This window comes from Benincasa hispida, chromosome 8, assembly GCF_027475165.1.
Source record: "Benincasa hispida cultivar pf3 chromosome 8, pf3_genome.v1.1, whole genome shotgun sequence".
Lineage (NCBI taxonomy): Eukaryota > Viridiplantae > Streptophyta > Magnoliopsida > Cucurbitales > Cucurbitaceae > Benincasa > Benincasa hispida.
This window is the reverse complement of record NC_143485.1, coordinates 19,786,162-19,793,996: the sequence shown is the minus strand read 5'-3', so window position 1 is coordinate 19,793,996 and position 7,835 is coordinate 19,786,162. Positions and strand designations below refer to the sequence as shown.

The following is a 7,835-nucleotide window of genomic DNA, read 5'->3' as shown; positions in this document are numbered from 1 at the left end:
AGTGCAAAATAGTTTTCTTCTTTTACATTAATGCAGCCCCAATCGCATACCCACATTCATCGCACATGATTTCAAATGGCATTGTCCAATCCGGCACAATTAGTACGGGCGCGGTAATCAGTGCATCTTTTAATACTCTGAATATGTTAAGGCAATTGTTCTCAAACTCAAGTTTCCTGTCAGCCTCTAACAAAGCACTCAGTGGTCGTACAATCTTAGAAAAGTCCTTGACAAATCGTCTATAGAGTCCAGCATGTTCCAAGAAGCTTCGCACAGCTTTCACGCTGGTTAGAGGTGGGAGTTTTTCAATTGCTTCAATCTTTGCTTTGTCCACCTCCAACCCTTCCCAGGCGACCTTGTGTCCCAACACTATACCCTCTTTCACCATGAAGTGCCATTTTTCCTAGTTGAGCACCAGGTTCGTCTCTTCAAATCTCTTCAGAATTTTCTCCAAATTGGCTAGGCAGACTTCATAAGTGTTCTTATATATGAAGAAGTCATCCATAAATATTTCCACTGAGTCCTCGAGAAAGTCTAAAAAGATCGCCATTATACACCTCTGGAACGTGCTCGGCGCATTGCAGAGGCCAAATGGCATGCGGCGAAAAGCGAATGTCCCATATGGGCAGGTGAATGTGGTTCTGTCTTGATCTTCAGGAGCTATCATGATTTGATTATATCTGGCATACCCATCCAAAAAGCAATAAAAATCATTCCCTACTAGTCTGTCCAACATCCGATCCATGAATGGCAGAAGGAAGTGATCTTTCTTTGTGGCCGCGTTCAACTTGCGGTAGTCTATACATATGCGCCATCCAGTGATGGTTCTTTGCAGTATTAATACATTGTTCTCATTTGGGACTACCGTCATTTCGCCCTTCTTCGGCACACATTGCACAGAGCTGACCCACATGCTATCTGCAATGGGATAGATAATGCTCGCATCCAGCCACTTGATAATCTCCTTCTTGACGACCTCCTTCATCGCAGGGTTAAGTCTGCGTTGATTTTCAATAGTTGCTTTGTGGTCGTCCTCAAAACGAATGTGGTGCATGCAGTATGCAGGGCTAATTCCTCTGATGTCAGCGAGGTCCGATCAATTACTCGTACATGTTTCTTGAGAAACGTTTTCTCTTGATCTTCGTTGAGCGTCGAGGAAATTATCACTGGCACTTCTCATTCTGCCCCAGAAATGCATACTTCAAATGTGTTGGTAGGGTCTTCAGTTCAAGTGTTGGTGCTTCCACGAGAGAAGGTTGTGTTGTTTTTCTTTCTTCTTTTGGCCCTTCTTCTTGCGTTGCGATCATTTCTTCTTCTTTGTTTGTTTTTTATACGATTACATTGCAAGCAGCCATGGATACGTTGGCATCCTCTTCTTCACACTCTTCATCAGATTTTTCTTCTTCAATCAAATTCAGGTCATCGTCAGAATCTTATAGGTCTTCCTCATCTGGGAATTTTATGGTACGAATTAAATTAAATTTGAGTTTCCGTCCGTTTATACTCAAAGTAATTTCTCCCTTGTGCACATCAATTTGAGCACGACCTGTTGATAGAAAAGGTCGCCCCAAAATGATGGGCACATATTTGTCGGCCTCATAGTTTAGGATGATGAAGTCAGCTGGCAAAATAAATTTATCAATCATGATCAGCACATCCTTCACCTTACCTTCTAGATGAATAAAAGTCCTGTCAGCCAATTGGAGAGTCACTGATGTGTGTACAAGATGCCCCACATTTAATTGTCTAAAGATTGACAGCGGCATCAAATTTATGCTGGCCCACAAGTCACATAAGGCTTGCCCAATATAGAGTCCTCCTATGGAGCAAGGAATAGTGAAGCTCCCAGGATCGCTCAACTTTGGTGGAATAATAGATTTGGAATTTTGCGTAAATGCCACCGTGGTAAATTTTCCAATGCCTCTTTTCTTAGTTACCATGTCCTTCAGAAACTTGGCATAGGTAGCCATTTCCTCAATCGCTTCACTGAAAGGAATGTTAACATGTAATTACTTTAGAATAGATAGAAACGTTGGTATTGTACCTCTTCGTTTTTCTTCTTTCTTAGCCTCTGAGGGAAAGGTGGTAACTGGACTTTCACGGTTCCCGTTTCATTTGACTTTAAGGTTGACGCAACCTCAGGTTCCATTGCTTCATTTTCTCTTTCTTTTTCTTGCGTTACGTAATCTCAAGCTCAGTTGCGATGGAAGTTGTTCTACTCTGATCCTTCTTTTCTCCCTCCACAATATTTCCACTGTGCAATGTCACAACCTGACATTGCTCCTTACCTGATCCCCCTGGGTTGCGTGGAAGCTCGGTAGAACTTGGCAACGCCCCTTGCGGTCGACTCTTCAGCTCATTCGCAATCTGGACCATTTGAAGTTCAAGGTTGCGGATGGACGAAGCCTGACTTTAAAGCACTGTCTCGTATTTCTTATATATTGCTTCAATAGGCTCTCTAGAGAAAAAGATTGCGTTGGTTGTTGTGAGCTGCTTGCTTGGTTGCTCTGTTGGCCGTTGTTGCATTGGAAGAATCCTGGTGGCCCTTCTTTTTGGCCCACAGATTGAAAATTTTATTGTTGATTCTTTCAAGAAAAATTGGGGTGGTTTCTCCACCCGGGGTTGTAAGGGTTTGTAAAGGGGTTATTCTTCAAAAAATATACAGACTGTGGATTTTGCGGGCAATCTTCCATCGCATGCCCATCACCGCAACTCGCACACCTTGCGGTGTTTTGACTTATTGCGTTAATTTCCCACCTTGCGGTGTTGGGCTGCTGATCGCCAATCATTGAATCACATTCATCATTGCGGTCATTTGGTTTTGTAATGAAACAATGGCATCGTTATTTGCATCAAAATCTTTTGAGTCTTAATCTCTGGTCACTCTCCCTCCAGTCTTCATGGTTTTTGGAGATGCAGTTCAGGATATTCTTCACCTCATCATAAGTTTTATCAAGCAGACCACCAGCGGTTGCCGCATTGGTAGTGGTCTGTGAAGCCGGATTCAAACCGTGATAGAAAATTTCCATTTGAAGGCAGTCTGGTAGCCCATTATGCGGACAATCCTGGACCAACCTTTTAAACCTCGCCCAAGCATCGCTGAGCGATTCGTCCATATCTTGTTCAAAATTAGTAATCAGCTTTCTTCGTCTTGCATTCTCGGTAGGTGGAAAATACTTTTTCATGAATTTCTCCACTACCTGCTCCCAAGAAGTAATCTTTCCTGGTTCGAGCGAATAAGCCCATTTCCTATCCTGATCACAAAGAGAAAATGGTAACAATGTTAGTCGAACTTTTTCAGCAGAGATGTTCGGGAACACACAAGTATTGGAGATTTCAATAAATCTTCGGAGGTGGGCGTGTGGGTCCTCATCACGCCTTCCTTCAAATTGACCGGTAGTCTGGATCATCTGCAACATCACTAGTTCATCTCGAATCTACTTCCGTCGAGGGCAGGCCTAATGATTCCCAGAGAGAAATCATAGAGGTTGGGCGATGCATAGTCCCTAATGGGCCTATTGTGATCGTTTTCCAACAGAATCGGATTCGCCATGACATTAGTATCATTTGGTGCTCCACCTCCAAACTGCTCTGCCATCCCTTCTTTATCGGATTGTGGTTGTTGTTGGCGGTCTCGTAGTCTCCTTCGAAATGTTCTCTCAATCTCTAGGTCGTAGTTCGCCAGAGATAGAGTTCTGCAAAGAAATCACAAAAATTACCGTTAATAACTATTTGGCCGAAGTCCCTAGCAACGGCGCCAAAAACTTGATGCGTTTTTTTATTGAATGGAAATATGGATGATATGCATTGATGGGTTGCGTTGTGCACTTAAGTTTCCCCAGCGGAATTCAAGTGCAAATTCCTCTGAGTTTCCTGGTAAGTTCAGGGTCGAACACAGGGACTTGCGTTAGTAATGTTTATGAAAACTTTGTGGTAACCAAGTAAATAAATAAAGTGTTGGGTGTGTTGTTGCGTTGATGAAAAAGAAGTAAATAAAGGTGGCAGATTTGATAAAGATAGTTGCATTGATAGATGCAATGAGTATGCAATGAATGGGTTGAGAAGATCTTTAACTAGCTTTACTCGGGAATGCGTCAAACTTTACGATCATGTTACGACCATGCATAGCAAGTCATTTCCTAATGTAAATGCGATGCTCCTAAGTCTAGGACACATGTGTTGAATGCATGAAAGCAAGGTGACCACATAATATCATATCTTATTGCTAAGATGCATGCGATGCGTTAATAACAAATAGTGCTCATTCCTAAGCACCTATCTCTCGTTTAGGCGTTCTAATTACACTCTAATTGTTTTTAATTTAAAGGAAAAAAAACATGCAATTGAAGAGGAAAAACAGTAATTAAAAATTATCTTTGAAGCTCCCGAAACGCTTTTCCTCGCTAAATCTCGACCAGAACTCTTCCGAACCACTACTAGAGTTGACCTATTATCCTCTAGACTCAGAACCGGGTTGTGGGACCCGATGGATGAAGAACCCGAGAGAGAGAAAAAGATGGAAAAAGAAATGGATTTTCTTTTGGTTTGGGTTTTCTTTTTTTTTTTTAACTTCACTCAAAGAAAAGAGTTTTTTTCACCCCAAATTTTGAAAACTATTTTGGTAAAAATGGCAAAAAAATTTCATTCAAATTGAAAGCCCAATTTATAGAAAAAAGTCATGCAACAATTGCATGAAACAAATCCATAAAAACCCAACACCTAGAATCCACTATCTAAGTGGGCTTAATGTCTCCACTATAAGCCAACACCTAACCACTCTTTTGTTAGTGGAATTATCTAACAAAAGTTTGGATTTTTCCACTAACTATAGTTAAAGGGCAAAATAGTCATTTTGTCAAAGTCAAACTTTAACCAAAAAGTCAACATTTTGACTTTTTATGATTTTTTCCGTGTTGACTATTTTTGACCTCCGGAGCATGAATCCGCATTCATTTTCTCAAAATTCAAATCACATTTGAATATAAGATCGGTCAAAGTATGACTTTTCAAAGTCAAAAGTCAACTCTTTGACTTTTTACATCTTTGACCATTTCCATTATTTCCGAGCTTCCGAATATGAACGTATTCGTATTCTTGATATTTAAATCACATTTAGATATTAAAGTTGTATCTCTAAACTGAAAATCGACTACTATATCACATATACTTGTCGGTTTCTTTCTCTTCACCTAATTCGAACAATTCGAATCATTCTATCATACTGTTCTAAGTTTATTCCATATGAGCTAGTAGGGGAACCTAATGGACTTATAGATCATGGGCTCCAACGATCCGAGATTAGCTAGCTAAACTCATTAGACGAAGCTAATCAATATTCGTTAACTAACGGGTCATTCCACTATAGTCCCGTAATTTCACTCCCCTCACTATAGATATATTTGTGTCCATTTGATATAACCATGATTAGTAAGCTAATCCTTCACAGGTTGTTCGTAATCTCGGCTGGGTCATAAAAATCGTTTTACCCCCGAGACTACATCTTATTCCTTAAGTTCCACTGATCCTCTAATGAATAATTGGTTTAAGGTCCAACCTATAAACTGAATCCCTCTCGGGCCAAGGAGAGAGTGGGGCCCCTTTTTCAAAACCTGGATTCAGTAATAAAGGGAACAACCTATCTACTATCCCTATAACGTGTAGGAGTGAATTTTGTCGCATACGTTCAGCGCATTAGAACAGTTGATTTTTGTATTTTTGTGCAGAATATGCGTTAACGTAATGCAAAGATTGCGATCATAGGAATTCAGTGGTCGAGCGCAACCTCACCACAAGGCTTTGCGTTGATCGTGCTCGCAAACATTCGCCCGAGAAGGATCGTCGCAACTTGGTCAGCACAACAAGGTGGGCGCATCTGAGTGAAAGGCCAATTAAGAGCGATGGGACAGAAAGCTGATGACAGTCGAATCCAAATTAAGTTGACAGTCGATAACGGTCACAAAGTACATTCAGCTTTATCGGTGATAATTATTCGGCGCATCAGTCAGGAATTAAAGTTGTCCCATCTGTACAACCAGGAGAGAGAAGCCGCCTTTCACCATGGATGCTCTATAAATACCAAGGGCATTCTTCAGAGAAGGGGTTAACAAGTTGATTAGTTCATCGTTTAGTTCACGCTTTTGTTCATCATTTCCTTTCCATTTTAAGGTAGAGAAAGAGAAGAGTGGTGGCGTCGAAGATCGCTCAGGGCAGCTCGAGAGAGAACCTTGGGGCGTAAGGGCAGAGAGTGGGCCGACTCTCGCGAGAGAGAGATTATATTTTGAGCACGAGTAGAAATAGTGTAAATGCCTAACAGCAAGAGATTGCTACCAGGCTCTTTATTCTATACTTGCATTGTTATTCTGTACTTCATCTGCATACTTATACAATGGAAGTTCTATTTCTACATCTGTTCACTCTCTTAATATGCATAAGTAGCTAAACTAGTCGAATGGGTTGAGAAGAACTAAGCTAACATGACCTCGGAAGTTCTTTGCTTGCGATTGTCTTGTTTTATGTTGTACAAAATACCCTTTAGAGTTACTCGAGAGAGAGTCTAAAGAAAGAACCTAATGTCTCAAGAGAGCTAGCTAAGAATCTGGACTCGAGAGAGCAAGATTAGAACTGCATAAACAAGAGAGGGGGACTTAGAGATAAGCTTTGTTTGTCAACCTGCATCGCATGCATCCTAGAGAGCGAAATGATATTATGTGGTCGCATATTTGTGTGGATGTCATGTTGTCATCGCATAAATAGAAATAGAGGTTTATGTGTAGACCCTGTAGACTTATCGCATATATCTCATGTGTTCTAGCCTTAGAAGCCGTGGTATTCGCACCGAGAGGTGGTTTACCGTTGTATACATGTTGCATGAACTCATTCTAGGGAGAGTTAGTCGAAACCCTTCTCAACCCGTTCATCGCATATTCATCGCATCTCCCATTTACTAACTCTTTTCAAACTCCGCCGCATTTATTTACTTTTCATCAACGCAAACAACAAACCCAAAACTTTATTTATTTAACCGGTTACCACAAAGTCTTCATAAAAATCACCAACACAATCTATTTTCACAAGTCCCTGTGTTAAACCCTGAACTTACTAGGAAACTCAGAGGAATTTACACTTGGATTCCGCTAGGGAAACTTGAGTGCACAACACAAATCCATTAACGCATATCATCCACATTTCCACTTCATAAATACAAGCATCAAGTTTTTGGCGTCATTATCGGGGACTTCGGCAAGATAGTTTGCTAGCGGTAATTTTTTGATTTCTTTGCAGAACTCTCAATCTCTGGTGAATTATGATCCAGAGATTGAGAGGACATTTAGAAGAAGATTGCAAGATTGCCAATAACAACCAAAATCAGACAAAGAAGAGATGGTGGAACAGCCTGGAAATGGAGTACCAAATGATAACAATGTCATGGCGAATCCAATTCTGTTGGAAAACGATCGCAATAGGCCCATTAGGGACTATGCATCGCCAAACCTCTATGATTTCTCTCTGAGAAACATAAGGCCTACCCTCAACGAAAGCAGATTCGAAATGACACCAGTGATGCTGCAGATGATCAAGATTGCAGGTCAATTCGGAGGAAGATGTGGCAAGGATCCGCACGCCCACCTCCAAAGTTTTATTGAAATCTGCAATACTTTTGTGTTCCCGAAAATCTCAGCGGAAGAAGTTCGACTAACGTTATTCTCATTTTCTCTCTGTGACCAGGCTAGGAAATGGGCATATTCTCTCGAGCCGAGAGAGATCACTTCCTGGGAGCAAGTAGTGGAGAAATTTATGAATAAGTATTTTCCACCTACCGAGAATGCCAGACGAAG

At 41.0% G+C, this 7,835-nt stretch overlaps 1 non-coding gene across 1 annotated transcript; it reads left to right on the top strand.

Annotated features, from left to right (window-relative positions):
* The first annotated feature begins 3,045 nt into the window (after nt 1–3,045).
* On the top strand, nt 3,046–3,152 carry LOC120084276 (small nucleolar RNA R71). The gene has a single exon (XR_005483641.1). It is a non-coding gene; the product is annotated as a small nucleolar RNA R71 (small nucleolar RNA).
* The last annotated feature ends 4,683 nt before the right edge of the window (nt 3,153–7,835 follow it).